This window comes from Mugil cephalus, chromosome 1 (genome assembly GCF_022458985.1).
Source record: "Mugil cephalus isolate CIBA_MC_2020 chromosome 1, CIBA_Mcephalus_1.1, whole genome shotgun sequence".
NCBI lineage: Eukaryota > Metazoa > Chordata > Actinopteri > Mugiliformes > Mugilidae > Mugil > Mugil cephalus.
This window is the reverse complement of record NC_061770.1, coordinates 9,383,470-9,403,451: the sequence shown is the minus strand read 5'-3', so window position 1 is coordinate 9,403,451 and position 19,982 is coordinate 9,383,470. Positions and strand designations below refer to the sequence as shown.

General features: G+C 41.8%; 1 protein-coding gene across 9 annotated transcripts in view; it reads left to right on the top strand.

Annotated features, from left to right (window-relative positions):
* camta1a (calmodulin binding transcription activator 1a) overlaps window positions 1-19,982 on the top strand; it is a 256,185-nt gene that overhangs the window by 35,911 nt on the left and 200,292 nt on the right. The window contains exon 1 of one of the 9 annotated variants that reach the window (XM_047600177.1): window positions 7,450-7,469. The exons of the other annotated variants lie outside the window; for them this stretch is intronic. The gene's annotated coding sequence lies outside the window, so the exon portion shown is untranslated. Of the gene's footprint in view, window positions 1-7,449; window positions 7,470-19,982 lie in introns of those variants that run through there. 9 annotated transcript variants of the gene reach the window in all.

The window sequence follows — 19,982 nt, the reverse complement described above, 5'->3', positions numbered from 1 at the left end:
TGCCCACTTCATTGTAATGTCTGCGTGAAGAAACATGTTTGTGTGGTATTCATCGGGCTTGTGTGGTGTATTGTCCTGTTCTAAAAGTAAATTATATTCCCTGGTATCATAGACATATACAGTATGTAGTTCTTCTGCTAAATGCTTTTCAGTGCTTTTACTTCCTATCATTCTGTTCTCAGTGGTAATGCTGCCGTACATAAAGCTAACATTTTTTTTGTTTATGTATAGCATACTTCACCCGCACCGATTTAGTTTTTGTCGTTCTAGAGAATACCATGTGGCTCTCTACTCTAATCCATGCAGCACACTGTGCTCACAGCGTGACTCTGTGTTCCACTGTGGCAACCCTGCTGTGTGAAGGTAATGATTGCAGGTGTGTATGGAAACCACTTGTTGGCTTGACAAGATGCAAGTTGCAGACAAACAAACATCGTGTTTTTTATTCTGAATGATGAGCCTGTCACACCCCCTGGAGTGTGATTCTTCAAATCCCACCCGCTCTGATGTTTCACCTCTCTGGCACACTGTCATTCCTGTTGTTATATTCAACCGCTGCTTGATAACCAAATGTAAATAACATTCATATATTTGGGCCAATATTTATTCTTGTTTAAGTGCAGTGACATCTGATTTTGCTGTGTTTTCGTGGTATATTTGCATTAATGAATGTGAATAAATATTTCCTTTTGGATGGATAAACCAAAAGAGGGAAGAACGAATATTCAATATAAACAGTGTGTACACTGAATTCACTATAGGCCTACAAGTAGATAGACGTACTCTAACAGGTTTGTTAAAATGAGAGTTCTTACATTAAAGCCACCGTGTGGGATTGCGCAGCTAAAATTGAACAGCAGATGCAGTATGCACTGTGTGTGTTTCTAAACCCTTCTTGGCTCTATTGTTTAATATGAGTACTTCTGTGACCAGAGATAAGGCCGTTATGACCACAACAAGGCCTTGTCTTGCTCTACCATGATGCTTCTATTGCTCCTTGTGCCTGTTTGCTCCCAGGGCCAAAAACAATATGCTGTAAATTGCGCTATGGCCTCTTCAGGTTGATGTGCTGCCCGCGAACGTGATGTGATTGGGTATCGATTCACACCACAGCGCTAAAATTGCCTGCCTCGTGGCCCCAGACACCAATAGTGACAGCTTCAGTACAGGACAGGAAGAGTGCCATGGCATGGGTCTGTGTCTGGGAGAGGATACCTTCTCTCTGCTCTCTGATCCTCACCCTCTCCTCCTCAGAGAGAACAGGATTAGAGATTAAAACGACAGAGCCCTCCTACCGCGTTGCATCAAGGTATCACAGCCACATGTGCAGCATTCTAACGTGCCTCTAAAGCAAGGCTGTCCATTTTGGTGGCATTTTGCAAAAAAAAAAAAAAAACGTGTAAACATCCTCTTTTCATTAAAATGCCAGTGATATTTGGACACATTCGGACAGTTTTTTTTTTTTTTTTAATCTGCTCATGTTTTAGTATTTGCCACCCTGAACAAAGATGGGTGAGCTTTCTTCTTTTAAATCTAAAGTAGTGGTGACACAGCGTTGTCAGTCTGTATTCAGGATAATTAAAACATGCCCCGGATTCTGTTGGAAGAGGAATAGTGCTAGAGAAATTGCTTGAGTAATGAATAAATAGCAAATAATTCTGCCACAATTAACTCTCCTACATACCGAATGCACACCAGCCTTGCTCCATCTACAAGAACAAGGTGTTCAACTGAGGTAAATCCAAAGTAGCCTTGTACTGATGAATAAGTATCCTTGCCTTTTCAGATTTTAAAACACGCTCAGACTCCAAACTGTGCTGCTTTAATAGTCGACATCATAGTTTAGATTTATCAGATTTTTTCATTTTCATTTATTTAGACTCATACAATAGCTACCCAACATTCTCCACAAAACCCAGTTATACAGGAGGTTAATTGGAGGCAGGCTGTGTTCATGTCCATACAGTAACATTTCTGTGCAAGTAACTAGTACGGAAAATAACTAAGCTGGCTTACTAACCCTCTGGAACAGTTACAAACTGGGCCTGTCAGTGTCCACCGTTCTGACTCTCCAGCTGGCAACTACCAGAAACAGACAAATGCATTCCTGAGGTATACTTCCAAGAGCATAGTGATACACATTTTCCACTGTCTTATTAGACATTGCTTAAAGTGTGGCCTGCAATTTTTACTATAATATCCCACGTTTATCATAATGAATCCTGATATCACCTACAAACTCTTAAAATGCTTAAGGCTAAAACCCGGTGAAAAAAGAGCTGTAGAGGACACAACAGCTGCAAGCTGTTTAGACAGACTCACTTATGATAATATCTGCACTGAACACAGTCATTAAACTCCCGGACTGAATTGGAATTGCTTCCTTTCCCAATGAGACTTAACCTCAGCAGTCAGAAAAAAAAAAAAGCAACATGCAGCATTTTGATGATTTTACATCAATACTGTACTAAAATATACATTTTCTTCAAATACAAAATGAGTAATGGAGCATTTTTAAATTACATCTTAAACCTATTGCAATGTAACGGCCTATTTCAGTTGTGGGTAAACAGAAAAGCTTTCCCCCCTGCGTTCCTCTCCTTTGGCTCGGTGGGTGTTGATGTCCAAAGCTGAGGTACTTTTCTTTACACACAGCAGAACAAAGCATGATTTAGGGAAGTGGGAGGGCAGCTACGGTTGATATATGTGTGATTTGCTTCATAGCTGAGAAGAATGATGAATGGATAAAGTCCACAGCCACCAAAATGGTACCCTTGTGTACCATGGTGGAAGGAAAGGGGGAAGTCTGTACTTGAGAGAATAAAAACCAGCCTCTTTCAATCAGAACTACCTAAAAGTAAAAATCTGGACAATATATCCTTGTTGTGCTTTCATGATAAGCCTTATTCTGGGAGATGTGGGAGTTGGAGTATGAGAACCGGGGGTGAGGAGGGTGTCAAGGGGGCATGAAATGAGGCGTAAGTAAGGGATTTTTCTATTGACGGGCTGAAGAAATAAAAACCTGTTTACCTGGCCACAACTGCCTTAAATAAAGCAGGCTGCCATGGGTGAAAGTCAGAGAGGAATATCCCGCAATAAGACACTGTTAATGGAGGAGCCTTGAAACGCAGAACGCAGCAACTTCTAAACGTTGTCCTCCAAATGAAGTAGCTGTGATCATGTGTTATATCAGGGTATGTATGTGAGTGTGGCCTCCTGTGTGTGTGTGTGTGTGTGTGTGTTTGAGCCTCTTTGTCTGTGCGTTTGCAGTTGTCCTGTCAGGTCGTTTGTTGCTGGAGCTATTAATTCCCCCCAGCCCTCTGCCCCTGTTGTGCACTCATTTGCTGATATACTTGGTCTGTCATTACTCTATATGCCTACTCTGCATGTTGGGGAGAAATATTGACATTGTCAAGGCGCCGCTCATTGCTTCTGAGCGCGAGCCGTGCTTTTACATATCAGGTGTCAAACATAAAGGGTAAATTCATCAACGTATTCACACCTCGGTGATGTGGCAATCGTCCTCCCCTTGGACATAGATTGGGAGAAGAGGCACTTAGAGCGGGAGAACAGAATGAGCATTGAGATGCTGGAGCTGACCCAGCCATTTTGATGCATATGTTGCACAGAAATATTGACCAGCTCTTTAGTCTGTGACTCCCTCGGGACTGGGTAATTGTCTGTCTGTGTTTCTATTGTTTAAACTAACTGCATTTTGGCAGTGTTCCTCCTCAAATCAACGGTGGAGACCTCAGCAGAACAATCACAGAAGAGAGTGGTATCAGATCAGATGAAGCGGCTTCACAAATCAATTCTTATTTAAAGAACTACAAATATGTTCCTCTTAAATGTATTTTTATTTGACGAAGGCTGCTTTTAGAGCCTAATCGGAGCACTTGATTAACATTTTTAATATTCTTCTCACTCTGATGTATTTCTCTGTGATATCACAAACAATTAGCTTCAAAATAAATGTGCCTATTTGCCTTCTTGCTGTGAATTAGATGAGGAAATTAATACCACCCTCATATCTAGATGCTAAATATGACGCTGTTTACATCAGCCTGTTTTCTTTTGCCCCTGTCTCTATATACAGTATGTTCTATTTTATTACACTGTTATGTTTTATCTCATGTGGAGGTGGTAAGGATGCAACATATGTCAACTGCTGACGTCTTGATAATGCGCTGTAGAGAATGAAAATCACCTCACAACCATACATTACAAGTAGCAAAACACAAAAACAGTCATTATCACTGCGGATACGAGATCATACATGCTACATGCACTTTAACCAGTAAGATTCTGTGCGAAGCTGAGAAGTTGGAGGCCAGAGAGTTTGATGATGATCGTTTCAGAGAGGAAAAGGAACAGAGGGATCTGTTCTGTAGAGTCGCTAAATTTAGATCCCGCAATTTGTTTATTCTCAGATGGTGATGTCAACGTTCAGAGTATAGGATAGAATAGTATAACGTTATTATTAATACTGTTGACGTTACAAGGTAATCCAGGTATAAATTGCGTACAATGAGACAAACTACCTTAACTCCCATTTAATGAGTCTAAAAAATAAAATAATATATCAACTGAAGATTTTTCATTAGCTGTTGTTTATATTAACAACACATCTATGCAAAATAGCACATAAATCCTCCTTTTTTTTATTTTTAAACACAGTTTAATGAACATGCATGCTGTCGGTCTGAATCCTGTTTTTCTTTTCCTCCTATATTGGTATTAAAACCTGTTCTGTGAGCAGACATTTTCAATTTGTAAATGCAAAATATTGCAATGCCGTTCTTTTGATGACTTGCATCTAATTTGGAATTAGCATATCCCAGTGAAGTGTACTGTAATTTGTCTTTGATGATTGGTTCGTCTGTAATAGATGGGGGATTGCCTGAGCTCCCTACTGCCCTGTGTGTCTCTCTCTCCCTCTCTCCCTTTGCCTCTGCTGGAGAGGCACGCCGAATCTTTGAAATGTGATTTGACCATCAGAGCAGTGAGAAAGCACTAATATTTTACTGACCTGAAATGAAAGGGATTAGGAGCAAAAACCTCCTGCGAAGGGCTATCTCGATTTACAGGTGATGTTTTGTTTGTTTCTCTTTCTCCTTCCTTTAAAAAGAGGAAACGGGGATATAATCAAAAGATGTGTTCCAAAGCGTAAAGCTTTGAGCTTTGAAGCTTTTCAAATGTTTTGTTGGGAGAGGCGAGACGCTGGAACAGCATGTCTGCATTCAGAGCATCCATGAATCCCTGTCATCAGCTTCCTTCCATCTCCCTTCCCCTCACTTTTGCAAAATCCGAGTTTTACAACAGAGCAGATACAAACACTAGATAATGAATGACTAGAAGGCAGGGACTATAGAAATAGGAGTGTTTCAATTTCACAGCCAAGGGGCACATGGATTGCTTCAGTTTTATTGTGGGTATTGGTGGCACAAGAACTTTGCAATTATTTGCACAATTAGTTGTAATTATGGTATAAGCATTTATCTTGTGCACCCAAGAAATTTCAACGTGCATTCTGCAGGGTAGAAGAGGGAGAATTAATATAGATTGTTTTCTCCTGAAAGTGCTGCTTGTTTGGTTGACTGCAATTAGCAGTTAATACCTGTGAGATCTCCCGTCTGCTCAAACCGCCACTGTTTTCTGTTCCACAATGATCAGACAATTAATGATGGGTGGAGAACACTGGCAGGACTATGGTTTACGCCAGGCACTGTCACAGTGGTAGGCTGTGCCGTACAGCGGTTATTGTTGTTTTCTGGTTGAGTGTTCCCCCTGCCTTCATGACACACAGATTATGATGAGGTTACATTTGCTCTGCATGCTTTATCTTAGGTAGTGGAACTAATCGCACACAGATGCAGAAGCTTCCGTAGTGTCTCCCCAACCCTTGGGCTTTTTTTTCTCTGTTTCCCTGCACCAGAGAAGAATCTCAAAATACATTTATTTCAGAGTTTGTGCAGGAGCTTCTTGATGTGTTTGACACTAATAAAACCTGGTATTGTTTTGAAAGGTATTTGCCTTCTTGTTCCAGTGCTGATATGTTGCCCGAGGGCCAAATGTGTACAGAGTGTTGTTTTACATCTAATGTTGTTTGGATTTCATGCTCAGGCTGGGTTGAAGACCTGGAAATAGGTTTTTCTGCATTTCCCCCCTCCCCCCCGCGGTCAGTGTGACGTCTGTCCCCTTAAATGCTCCTCAGTGATTTGTAGGTTTTAGTAGAGATTCTTGGAAATATTCTTGGATATATTAAAAAGGGTCATCAGTCTATTGAACTGAGGATGATGTCTTAGTGGGTGTTGTATTGGACTCCAGTGTAACACTCTGCTGTTCTGTGTTATTAAAGTTTTTTGCTGACATTTAACTGTGCATAGACAACACCTTCTTTTCACAGTGCCAGGACCTGCATAGTTTTGAATCCTCTAATGCATCACGCATGTTAAACGTGAAGACGCAAAGTCTCTGACCCTGTTGCCACCCTGACCACAGATCGCACAGGGATCCTGTGCACGAGGCTGTATGAGTAAAACTGTCAAAATACTTTTAGAAACTGAAGATTTAGTTTAAGCAGCAAATCTTGAAAAAAACCCAAAAGAAACCAGATAGGCACATTTGAATAATATTTGAAAGAATATGTTTTATTTGGTGTATTTCACATCCACTTCACACAAACAATATCACACAAATGAACGTGAATCATTTTATGCATACCAAAATGTGCAGACTTAAATAGATGAAAACTTTCTGCTTCGACTGCACAGCCATTTGTGTAGTTTTTCTTTATTTGGCAAAGAGTAATTCCTTTGTTGTCTTGGGTGTGCTGGAGCCTCACAGACTGTTTTCTAGTCTACTTTAGGAATCCTTTTTTGTTTGGTTTTTTTTTTTCTTTGGTTGAACAAAAAAAAAAATCAGTCACAGTCTTTGTCTTACTAGTGTCTAACACTGTGTACACACAATGTGCTTTGTGTAAAACCATAGGAGAAGGGGATGCTGTGGAAGCATGTAACATAAGGAGTGACTGATGTGTTAGCATAGCATTGGTGCCTTGCCTAGTCTACCCAATTTTGCTGAGAGGTTTTGAAATGAGCAGGCACTTAATTTATGGTCTCGACACTATTATAGGATGATAAAAAGATGACTTCCATTGTTTTAAAGGGTTAGAATAAGCGTGTCTGCGATTCACTAAACTATGAAATAGGCCACCACCACTTAAGGAAACTGAGCATCTCTGGTTTGTGCACTGCTGTGAATCAGTGCTTACTACAGCATTTTGTCACATTAATATTTGAGTGCTACATATTGTCAAGTGGATGTACGATTTAAACAGCACTTACAGTGAAGTGTACTTACTTCAACTCCTTGTTTATTTCTTCCAGAGACTTCCGAGCAGCCGCCATAATGGTTTCCGTGTTTATATTGAACTTGACCTCTGACCCCTGACCTCCTGCATAAGCTTGGTAATCATTTCATTTTTTATTTGGTGCATTATGATTGATTTCAACCTTTTGCCATTATGTGTCATAATCATTGCCATTATCTCTCACTGAACTGTTTTGTTACCTCTGTCTCTTTGCTTTCGTTTCCCTTCCCTTTCTTTTGGTTTCATTTTGTCAAATTATAACTGTTAATTTATTTGTGTCCTTTTTATTTCAGCCTTGTCTCTCTCTGTGCTCTGTTACTTCCACCGTCCTTTATCCATTAGTGTTGCACAAATTTCACACTTTGCGTTTGATAACAACTTTCCTTTCTTTCTTATGTTCTGTCATTTCTTTTCATCATCTTTATATGATAAACTATCCAACTGTATCTTCATTGATTCTTTTTTTGAGTCTATTACCGAGGATTAAAACCCCCTATTTCACACATTGTGTGCTGCAGTGAGTCTCTGTCACCACCTCGCTCTTCCTTTCTCCGTTTCTTGTATGTGTGTGGGTGGAGGTAATGTTTGAAAGTGACAACACAAGGAAACTAAAGACAAAAGGGAGGAAATATGGCACAGCAGTGTATTGCAGTATCACATCCCTTGTGGGTATTATGCTATTATTTCCTGAAATATCAACCGAACACCCACCAGGCAGACAATATGCACAGGAATGCATCATCCTTTTTATTGTTAAATATATTCCAAAAAACTCAGTCCTGGTAGATAGTAGGCATTCAGAAACAGCAATAGGCCAGTGGGCCGATGGTGTGGCAGGGCCAGGGCTAGACGTTAGGAGAGCTGGCAGCGGGAGGGAAAAGAGAGTCACAAGGTTGCAACCCAGAGCAGTAGACTTGCTTGTCTCAGCAGAGTAAACATCACCCCTCGTCTGCACACAGTAATGACTAACAGAGGAGGACGTGCACAGAAATACTATCAGGACCACTGCCTTGTCCTGCCAGACCCCACACATGGCATTCCTCTCATCTCCCAGCCTTTGCATTCCTAAAAAACAAGCGAGTATTCGAGGTCCTGCAAGTCATCTTACCTCTGCTCCTGTTTGTTTAAGGCAACACGGTCACGCTCTGTGGGCCACCCATCTTTTCAAAGTAAAGACAGATAAGTAGTGTGTTTTGGTGGTGTAGTGCTCTCCACGGGAGCTTACGTTTGATGAGATACAGTCGCACATATGGCGTATTGACCACTGTGTACACTGACTTATCAGACTCCAATCAGGAGCAGTCGGTATGCAGCACAACAACAGGAAATTATGAGTGATTGGGAGCATCTTGAGATCTAACCCGGAGTTGTTTGACTGATTTTCTTTTAATTGGTTGTCGTCTCCCACTTGACACCATCAAAGCTTCACGCTGGAGGTGAGGCAGATGAAATGGTTCCGTAATAATACAGCAAGCTTGATAAGAGGCGCCGCCTTAGAAACATTTTATAATGTGATTGCAATCACAAACTAGTTACCACATTATTGTCCTAATGTTAATGAGAAAAGTGAAGATACTGCGTAATTGCTCACTAGCTTGATACATTTTTGACTGGTTATTCAACCAGAACACGTCTTTCTAAATGTTTGCCGTAAATTTAGACCTAAATGCAGTAAATGTTAAGGACGTGTGAAACAGAACAGACAAACAAAAACTGGTGTTAAAACGTCAGACGCTAATTTATTGACTTGAGCATATGGTTATATGTATAGATGTATGGTCTTTATTTGTCTTCAGTGGTACTCAGAACATATTTGACACCTCCCTTTTTAGCGATGTGGTGCAAAGTTACCACATTTGCACCATCTGCTATTCTAATGTTTACTATTTACTTTGTTCTCGACATTCAACTTAACTGTGCCCAAAGGGACCTCCACCTTAGAATGACCCAAACGTACCATACATAAAACATAATAAGATACATAAAACATATCACATTAATATGTAGAACGTATGCTAAAAACTCCTCCCTTTTATTATTAAAACTGAATCTGATTAGGAAGAAACCACCGTCAGTTGTAACAAGGAGCGAATCCTCCTTAAAATGTTGGTTGACTGCTACAGTGAACAGATCAAATTCAGTTCAGTTGCTAGAAGTGTAGCATGAACTTAACATCCACCCTTAGTAGCATCCAAATAAGGTGCTTCCAATTAAGAGCTCTCTTTGCAGCCCTGCACATAGAGTATACAAACACAGACAAATTTCACTTGGGTTGCATTTTATATATCCAGCAGATTTTACTGCAGAAACATTTGTTATCCCTGCTTAACAAAAGCCTCTTTTTTTTTCTTCTTTTCTGTAGTGAGGGCATAGTTGCTACTAGAGGGGAGCATTTGTTTATTTATGGACCTCGGTATGTGTCTTATTGTAATCACACAGAAATAGTCCACTTACCACTTGTTTACAGCTCAAAGGTTTATCAAAGCAAAATCCTTTATGGGACGGAATTTTGTCATCCATCTGTATGAAAGGTAGCGACTGGAAAAGGTTGAGGACATTGTTGTAATACCAAGAGGGGCAGAACCCTGAAATTTGCATGGTGAGGAGAAGCTGTGGCAGCCTGAGACTCGGTGAAGACAAGTGTTTGCTATGCCTAGTGATGTGCGAGACAGAGCTAGAAGATTATTGTTAGCATACTGAGAAAAGATCATGAATTCCAATGATTCCCCAAAGCGCCGGCAGACGATTTACTGAGACTGTGCCTTTACCCCCTCTATCTATGTATGTCACTACAGAGTGCTGTCAAGGCAGATGATTTTAGGTCGAGGGGAGTTGATGGTGTCCCTGTGTGCACTGATTCAACATCTGATAATGAGGAAGAAATGCTTTTTCAGTTAAAAACACAAGCAATGTTTGAGGAAGAAAATAGCAGACAGCCAAGGCTGGCGCACCATGCATCCCGCTAAAGAAAAAAAAAAGAAAAAAAAAAAACAGATGACGGTGAAAAATTCATCCTTTAGAGCCTGTTTAATATGTGTTAAGGCGTAGCTTGTGAAACCTCTCAGCTCCAGTAATTTCAGCACATCAAAGACATGCCTCCTCCCCAAGCTGGTGTAGTCTTAAGAAGGGCTCATCATATCCAATCACACATTCACCCATGGATCTTGTGAGGAATACCTCCAGCCCTGTAATTTAGTTCATTAAAACCAGACTAATATGGGCCTGGTCAACGGCACAACTAAGCGCTGCGCTGTGACGGCGATTGCAGCTGCTAGTCCTTGTCCCTCGTTGACCTGTTTTGTTAACTCTACTGCTGTATTTCACTGCCTGATTAGATGTCACTCAATTAAAAGCACATTTCTGCAGGGAGAGCAGCCTCTCTAGTTGCCATGGATGCTGTTGGAAAGGTAGCAGAGCTGTGTAATGTGTGTCCCAGGGCACCATAATGAAATATCCACGCTCTCACAGCAGAAATACACTGACAACCCAAACTTTCACACCCAATCAATGAAAGTTGTGTGGCTGGCTTTTTTTTTTTTTTCCACGTTGAAAAATTAAAAAGGATGTGCCTAGTAAGTCACAGAGGACTCACCCATTTTATAGTCAGCTATGAGAAGCAGTAGGATTAATAGACCTCTTCTAATATGCCTCGCATTGGTGGTCCCTGAACACCCTGATCAGGTAAGGCCCAGCGAAGCAAAGATCATTTATAAGTGGTTCATTATTTTACCTTCAGATTCTTCTGTCTGGCATTGATTTAATAAACACTGATGTATCTCCTTGTAGAAGAGAAGTGCCATTTTTCATTTCCTAGATTTGCTATCTTTGTTATCGCAGTTATCTGTTGAGCTCTGGCATTTCAGCGGTAATGCGCTCCCAATCTCGACTGTGTGCAGGAAGTGGGGAAATAGTGCAATTCTTCTGTGGCAGATATTCCTTTTAAGGTTTACTCAGAGATTCTTTAAAAGAAAATATTGTCTTTTATCCCTTTGACTGTGCGTCTGCACTTCCAGGCTTTGTAAATGAACAGTTTGTTTAATGAAGTTCCCCCAAAGTGCAATGATTATCTGTGAAAGGATTCAACAACGTGTGACATCAACAGTGAGGTACAATAATTAATGATCTATCAATGTGTTCAAATGATTAATGTATGTGTTTTTTCAGGTGATGGGCCCAGAAACCGTGTGAAATAGACAATGAGCTCAGCCATTGTGTATTCCCTGCGGTGAATAGAGGCAATGGCACAGAGAAACACTATAAAAAGCACAGAAAAGTGATGAAAGGAGTCAGAAAAACCAAGCTCTTTATTATTAAGGTGAACTGTCAGTAAAGGCTCATGCTTGTGCCCTAACGTTTTTCTTTTTTTATTAATTTATTTATTTTTTTTGTAAATGAGAAGCTTGTTTTCTGCTCAAAGGCTTCTCCTCTGAAGTGTTAAAAGCAGTTTGTGGTCAGATTAGGTGTGTACGGCCGGCACATCGAATCAAGATGAAAATGAAATGGAATGATCAATTTGCCCTGCATTAATCCCTCCTCTCCAGCTGCATCCTATCGATTTTCTTGTTCGGCTTCCCTGATAACAAGAATCATTTAAAGGTCACATTTTGATGTCTGTCAAAAAGAAAACATTCTTAATGCATTGTGAGTGGCCTTTGAGGCTCATGTTTGTCAGAAAGCGCAGGCTGAATCTCGGTACCTCAGACAGATTATACAGAAAACAGGGGCTAAACAGCCGAAGATGCAGTCGTTAGAAGGTTACCAAGCAGGTACCGATTTTACTGGCCGATTAAAATCCTTAGATCATTCTTAGAAATAGCGCTCCTCTTTAAAAACGATGAGTTCCCCTTTAAGGTAATAACTATGATGTACACCAAAATTATTTCCATCCAAGCATACATTTTTAATTCATCAGAGGACTGCAGACTTTGCAAGACTCACTGGTGAAGCACTTGCTTAAAATAGCTTGGTGCATGCTATCCTGATGGACATACAACAATATTGCTAATAAGCTGCAGCCATGCTGAGCTGTGCCTTTACTCACACGACACCAGATAGATAGATAGATAGATAGATAGATAGATAGATAGATAGATAGATAGATAGCCTGGCTTCCTTTCTACTGTGAATATCATTGTTAGACCCCCTGTGCTATATGGTTCACACACGCTACTGTATGATACAATAACTGTTCAGAGACAAGCTGCACACCCGATTTTCACAAACATCCAGCACTGACCTTTACTTGCTCCAGCTCCAGGATATAAAGTCGTGCATCATGGACCACTGCCTCAGGCACTTAGGATTCTGGGAGGGAGATGTCTTCAGGGAGATTCTGATCAAACGCAAAGCATGCACAGATATCAAAGCAGCTGCACTTTTGTTTGTACAGTTTTGTGTAAAACCCAACAATTACACTCAGTTCATTCACACGATATGTGTTTAAAGTATATTTGTCAGTGACAAACAAAAGTTAATCAGGGAAATAAATAGTTGGGCAGTATTCTTCGACTTTTAGGTGGGTGGTAAAACCAGAGAGGATACATTTTGTGTATTTGCTGTTGTAAAAGGCTCATCGTTGTGCGGTTTTGAATACTGCAGGCGTGCACGCAATACTTGCTCAAAGCAAAAAGAAAAAAAAAGATTAGGGAGAAGTAACGCATTAACACGAAACATATTAGGAGTTTGCAGAGGGTTATTTTCAGCAGGTGCAGTTCGGTTCAGGCTTCAGTGTAATGGCCAATCACAGTAACTTCTCTCACCTCCATTAAAATCAGCAGACAGTTAAATGGGTGGAGAGGAACGTCCAGACTGGCCTGTCTGAGGAGAAACAGGCTTCCTCTGGGGACGAAGACTCTCAGGAATGTAACACAAACCAAACTTCTTATATCAATTGACATGAAAAATTACAGCTGTGGCAAATAAATGAATGTTATTTTAGCAGATAATAATGTGTACAAACAGCGTGTAGAGAGACTCGAGTCTGTTGCCTCAGAGGATTTGATAAATTAATTCTGGGCTGCAACTAACATTTATTTTTATTATTTCACCAAATAATCAGACAATTGGCAGCGATGATTAATTGCTAAATTGTTTGGTCTATGAAAAAGCTAAAACAAATCTGGTCTCATAATTTTCTCAATTTTGCAGAGCTTACGATGACATCATTAAATATATTATTTTGTCTGACCAACACTTTAAAACGTAAAGATGTTCAGTTTGTGGTGATATTAATCTGAGAACAGTCAGCAATCCTCACAAGGAAGAAAAACAAAGCGAGTGTTTGGCTGCTTTGCTAGAAAAACCCAACAACTTGCTTAATAAGATATCAAATCAAAGGGTGATTAATATCCATCGATGCTTCACTGAATCGTTGCAGCTCAAAATGAATCGATGTGCACTGTTTTAACTTTGTACAGCAGCTCATCCCACATAACTTAGTATCGACTCTGCATTTATCACAACAAAAGTTACCTTTTCAAGATATTTTTTGAGCATGAAAAACCTGTGCTGAATTATAATCAAAGTGAAAGAGACAAAGCACAACACGCAAGGGAGCGTAGCCACGGTGCTGGGGAGATTTGTGCGCACATTTCCACCAGCTAAAGCTTCTAAAATTGTTGTCGACGCTCACGTCTGCGATGAGACATGCTCAAAAAAAGCAAGCGCAGCGTCATGCCAAAACACCTCTGATGCTATGAGAAACAAAATATGTTCCCTCTGTGCAAAAAAAAAAAAAAACAAAAAAACAAAACGAAAGAAAATAATTGATTTTCTCACAGTTTAAGAAAGCCAGCAAGGAAACGGAGGTACGTGCGCTTGATGAGTGCCCGTCGTTTAGTTTGTGAGTGTTTTTGCTCTACTACCTGCCTGAGCCCATACTGTTTTTAGTACGTGGGCCCCCAAATGAGGGTGAGGAGAGCTGACTGAGTTTAGGAGAAGAGGAGCACAGAGCCCTTCCACTCAGTGCCTGGGTCAATATAAAACCTCATTACTGGGGTGTCATAGAAAATTTGTGCACTTTCTGCTCCATCTAGCAGCAATTTTGCTGGATAAGCACTGCTCTCGTTTGGGCCGTTTTAAGCATTTTCGCTAAAGAAAGGCTTGCAAACAGGAAGCCACTGCTTCTCCACAGGGGCCCTGGCAGCCCACACCCCCCCAGCGCTGCCTGCGCTCTCATATATGTGTGGTGTTGTTTTTGTGTGAATACATGCGCGCCCATGTGAATGAATATAATAGACTCTCAGTTTATGATTCTCCATCCTGTACAGGCAGACTGTGACAGACGTGCGTACCACATTTCGAACTTGAGTTGTTTCTTTTTTTTTTCTTTTTCTTGGCTGTGCAATATGGTGACTGAGAATGAAGACATGTAACCACAATGTGGAATCGAAGATGTGTGTTTGAAATAATTAATATCTGAGTAATGTTTTCCATATTTTTCCGTCCTTCTCCAGCTGAAATATAATTTTTAGTCGCTAATCTCCGTCCTGATGTCAAAAACAACGCATCAGAGGGGAAAAAAAATAAAAAATACTGTTTCTTTTGTTTCCACTTGGCCGCATGTGGGGGAGCAGGCATGATATTCACATGTTGATAGAATGTTTTTCTCCTCATCCTTGCAAAATTGCATTTTATGAAAGCAAACAGAATGACTTGTTTATAAATATGGATGCCTGCATTCTGGACAAGCTTCTCAGCCAGCGTCACATTGGCCCCGCCGCTCCATGGCGGAACCTTGTAATTTCAGAGAGTGGGGAGAGAAAATGAATCAAAGAAAAATGATAAAGGATAGAAGTGCCGTTTGGCCATCCTGTAAAGTGTTTTTATTATTATTATTTTTATTTTTTTTTGTAAAACAGTGGAGACAGTGGCTGAACAGAATGTACACAACAAAGATCCTGAATAAAACATGACCAGATAAAAGCCAAACATGCAGAAAATACCAGAAAGGTCAGAAAAGAACCCTGGCCATAATTATGGCTGGAGAATTTGCCAGGAACGCACTAATTAAACCACAGACAAATCTCCAGTCTCGACCTGCCCCCGTCCCCCTGCAGCTCCAACAGAAGCCTACATATTAATCATCGGGGAGGGGAGCGAAGACTTGGCTGCCCAGAGCTGGCGGTTCTTGTGTACTTTAAAACAAACACGGAGGCACACACATATGCCAGCGCACTCCCATCAGCCACATTATAACTGAGACCAAAAAAGAAGCAGGAGGAAGATCTAGAATCACGTATTTAAAAGTTGGACTGAGCTGAAGGTTGAGTGGCTTCCTGCTGGAATACGGACTGGTACCAATCAGCATCTCTAATTCAAGTAGAGTGGGAGGCCTTTTTTTTTTTAACACCAAGGCCACAGAGTAAAGGAAACAAAGGCAATGAAGCTGGGCTGTGTTGTTGTGAGTTTCTCAGGCAGGTAAAAGTTAAGGCTGGATCACGCTGGCTCCCACCCGCAGAGTTACCCGTTAGCGTGTGTGTGCACATCTATACATGTATAGGACTGACTATGTCGTGCTGTTCACCTCCAACGGTGTATCTGTAGGTGACTTTCTCGTTAACGCCGGATGGCTGGTGATGATCTGAGCGTTCCCGCTCCACTTCCGAGTTTTCAAAATTGTGCCAAATGCTGCCTGTGGAAAGAAAAGGAAAAACAGCAGCATGGAGGTATCTTAAAATATAAATATATTTACGCCGTCATTTGACCAACACATGACATGAGTTAATTTCCCCTGTGTTACCTGCTATATAGAAATAATGTTTATGTTTATTATTTGTCAGTAGCAAAAGCTACACCGATCAGCCACAACATTAAAACCACTGACAGGAGAAGTGAATGTCATTGACTATCTTGTCATAATACAATGTTCTGCTGGGAAACCTTTGGACCTGGCATTAATTCATGTGGATGTTGGTTAGATGTGTATCACCCACCCACCTAGACCAGACCAGGCGCCCCCCACCCCATAGCAATGACACTCCTTGATGGGAACAGCCATCAAAAACAGTTTAGGAACAACTCAAAAAACAAGAAGAACAGCAGAAGGTGTTGACCTGGCCTCCAAATTCACTAGATCCCAAACTGGTCAAGTATCTGTGGGATTAATCCATTGAGGCTCCTCCCCTCAGCCCATAGGACCCAAAGCCCCCCACTAACAATGTTCTGTTTCCAGACACCACAGGACCCTCAGCAGCAACATGCCCATTCTCTGATGAGCCACAACTATGTTTGGAGGCACAAGGGAGACCCACACAATATTGGGTCATAATGTTATGCCTGATCGGTGTGTATCTGTACAGACTCACCTTATAGTTGCTTCTGCATCTGGCTCAGCTGCTCCTCACACTGTGGCACGAGGGAAAATGTTTTACAGTTCCCCGTGATCCAGATGGCTAACTGTACACGACCTCCAGCACTGAATGATAAATGGCAAAAAAGCCCATTTCATCCATCGCCCAGCTCACCCCTCGGCTGCACACTGATATTTCTGCCGAAAGTGTGGTGAAAAGCACAGTTGGATGTATGGATGCGGGCTGCTCTGGAGAGGATTTGATATAGAATTAGTCAGCGTCCACAGTGACTCTGCTGACAGAAGCTACCTGTGCTTTTGTATTCACAGGGTGGGGGTCCAAGTCTCAAAGCCTACCAGCTGATGGGACAAAACGCTGTCAACAAAGATTAGTGGCTTCTGTGATATTATGATTGTGGGCTGATGTCCTTCTGCTCTAGAAGACAAACGCTCAGTCGCCAGATGTAAGGTCCCACTTCCTGAGGAACAGGTGTGGACCCCCCAACACATCGGTGCCATAAGCATTGTTCAAGGAATTTACACTGTTAATTGTGTGTTATACTACACGCAACGGGGTGCTCTATAAAAGCAAGCCATCCAGTGAATTAGCTTGTACGTATTACAACACAGCCTGAATGCGGTGTCTGAGCCGTGCGCTGTGTTTTGTTGTTGTGTTCTGTTTTGTTGGGCTCTCCAATGGCCTGTTCTGGGAGTGGAGCCCTGGGGCTCACTGAGCCACATAACCGCCCCTGTCAGAGGAGGCCTGCTGGCTGGCTGGCTGGCTGGCTGGAGCAGCCATAGAGAGTTTGTGGCCTTCACAGTTAATCATAACGCCAACTCACTCTTGCCTGATTGTATTGGCGGCTCCAGGGATCTGCCATAATTGGATCCTTGTAAGTGGGATGGAGGAGCTAAACAACCAGATTGCTGTTTGTTTATACCTTTTCATATATTAGTAACGTGCCGAGACTTCTCAAGCAGTCTGGGACTTGTCTCGCCGCTTGCCGCTCTAATTAGTAATTCATTCTTAACATATGCCTCAATTGTGGCCCTATCCAGCTATTTGTGATTAACTCCACTTTAATTAGAGTTGCTCATGCAGACTTTGGCTCTGCATGGAGGTGTAGTGGGCACTTGAACACCACCGGTACGCTGCGTGGGTTCGTGTGGCAGAGATGTGCTCTTGATGCGTCTGCAACTTTTCTTAGTGCGGACTAAAAAATTAAAATGCCCTATTTCAGAAGCGCCGTTATGTGGACACAGCACGGATTTGTGTTGCGAAGAAACGGACAGATAAATAAATCAGCTGACTCATAACAAGACGAATGAATACATACATAAATGAATACATTCATTTATTCGCGTAGTCGCCACCGGAAAGCTACGTGTTGAAGACGGCGCATGCTGTTATGTGAATCAACAAATGTAAAGCATTGCAAATGTGGCAGCGAACGGAGGGTGTTAGACTGAGCATAAGCTTGATTTCGATGCATGAAAGTACAAACATGGTATGAAATTGTCACTTCAGGTCCACTGGCTCTGTCTTGTATTGAATGATTTATTAACTAACACGTTACATGTTCCGGTTTTAACTGTTTTTTCGAAATATCAAAGCTTGATATGAATCTGCGCTCGATTGTATTGCTCGCTGTCCTTGACAGACCAGAAAGACACACACTGAGTTTCATCTAACAATTTCTCACCTCTCTAATGCTTGTCGCCGCCCACTGTTTTAACATCCTAACTTAATCAGCCAGGATTAGATATTTCTTTTAACGGTTCCTTTGCAGTAATTAAGCGGCACATTTTTCAGACGGCCCCCATGTCACCTTGAAGTGCATGTGTGTAATGAGAGTATGTGGAAATTTTCATGATGAGAAAATTTAGTACTTCTCAAATTACAAACAGCCCGAGCCGCTCTGGAGATATACGCTGTATAATCTAAACTTTGCAAAATAAATCAAAAATTGGTTTCCACTTTGGAGCACTCCAATACCAAAAGCCAGTAATTAAAAGGCGTCAGCTTTGCAGATTAACTGCAGAATGGAGTTTGTGGGAAAACACACGCAGGGAAGGGGGCATTTAGTCACATGGCCCCGAGTTCCCCCACAGATAAAGCTCATTTTCTCTAGCAGTGGGGTAGAAAGAGCGGAGAACACAGCCCATTTGGTTTTGGCCTCACATGGGGCCCACAGGGGTAGCCAGCTTTTTATTTAAGGTCACCAGGAATAAATGGGATTCAGACTGTGTCTGGCAGGTTGCAGTGGACAGAGCCCAGGCTGGGGCCTTCCACCCCTGCTGCCCCCAGGCGCCCTCTCCATCTCCACTCGCAGGAGAGCGCAGGTCTTTTCCTGCCTTCCATTTCACTGTCTGGAGCCCCGGCTAAATACCTCGCAACTCTCCCACTTCTAATACCAGCACTGTGTCAAAGGGTAATAGCATGTTAAAATCCCCCTCAGGTTGTTCAAAAGGGCGAATGCAGAAAAAAGGATCCCAGTAGAAAAGCTCTTAATTCCATTTAGCTCAATAATGAGAAACAAAGAGAGGGAGAGACATGGGGAGGGTCCGCATTGTCGGGTACGCGGCGTGCAACACATGAAACGCAGACACCCCATGGCAGACCACATCAGATGATCCTCTGTTGGGCGACACAGCGCTTGAGCCACTGTGTAATAAAACCCGCAATATGCTTTCAGGGGAATGAGTGGCCATCACAGTTTAAGGGCTTTTCTCTCAGGTGGAGGCAACAAAAAGCTACACAGATGGATCTGGCTGCCTGTCAAGCTTTGTATCAGTGACTGTGCTTTTGAGGAAATATGAGAGGCTGGACTGCTGTCCCATCACAGCGTGATTCAGAATGAGAGGGAATGGAGCTCATGCAGAAGCCAAGCTGCTCTCTAGAGCTGTGAGTATTTGAGTGGGCCATGTGTTGGAGGGGGCTGCCTGCTCTACCTTCAGACTGAGGCATGCTGTACAAGTGCTAAACAGGGACTAACAGCGTTCCCATATCTGTCAAATTCTCTGCCTAATCACTTCTCACCATTTCCAACTTGTTACCTCCTAATGTCTTATAAATGTCTGAAGCGTGTGAAAAGAAAAAGCTTAGTATGCACTGCAGTAGCATACGGACTACTGGTATAATTGATATACTGCGTTTCCTCAGTGTAGCAGATCCTATGCAAGCTGTTTGAGTGCAGCGAAAAATCTTTTAACTATGACAGATGAACACTGATAGCAAATCCTGTTTTTTTATTAGATATTATATTTCACTGCCTATTTTAACATTGCATACAAACTGCTCTTGATGCTTAGGAATAACAG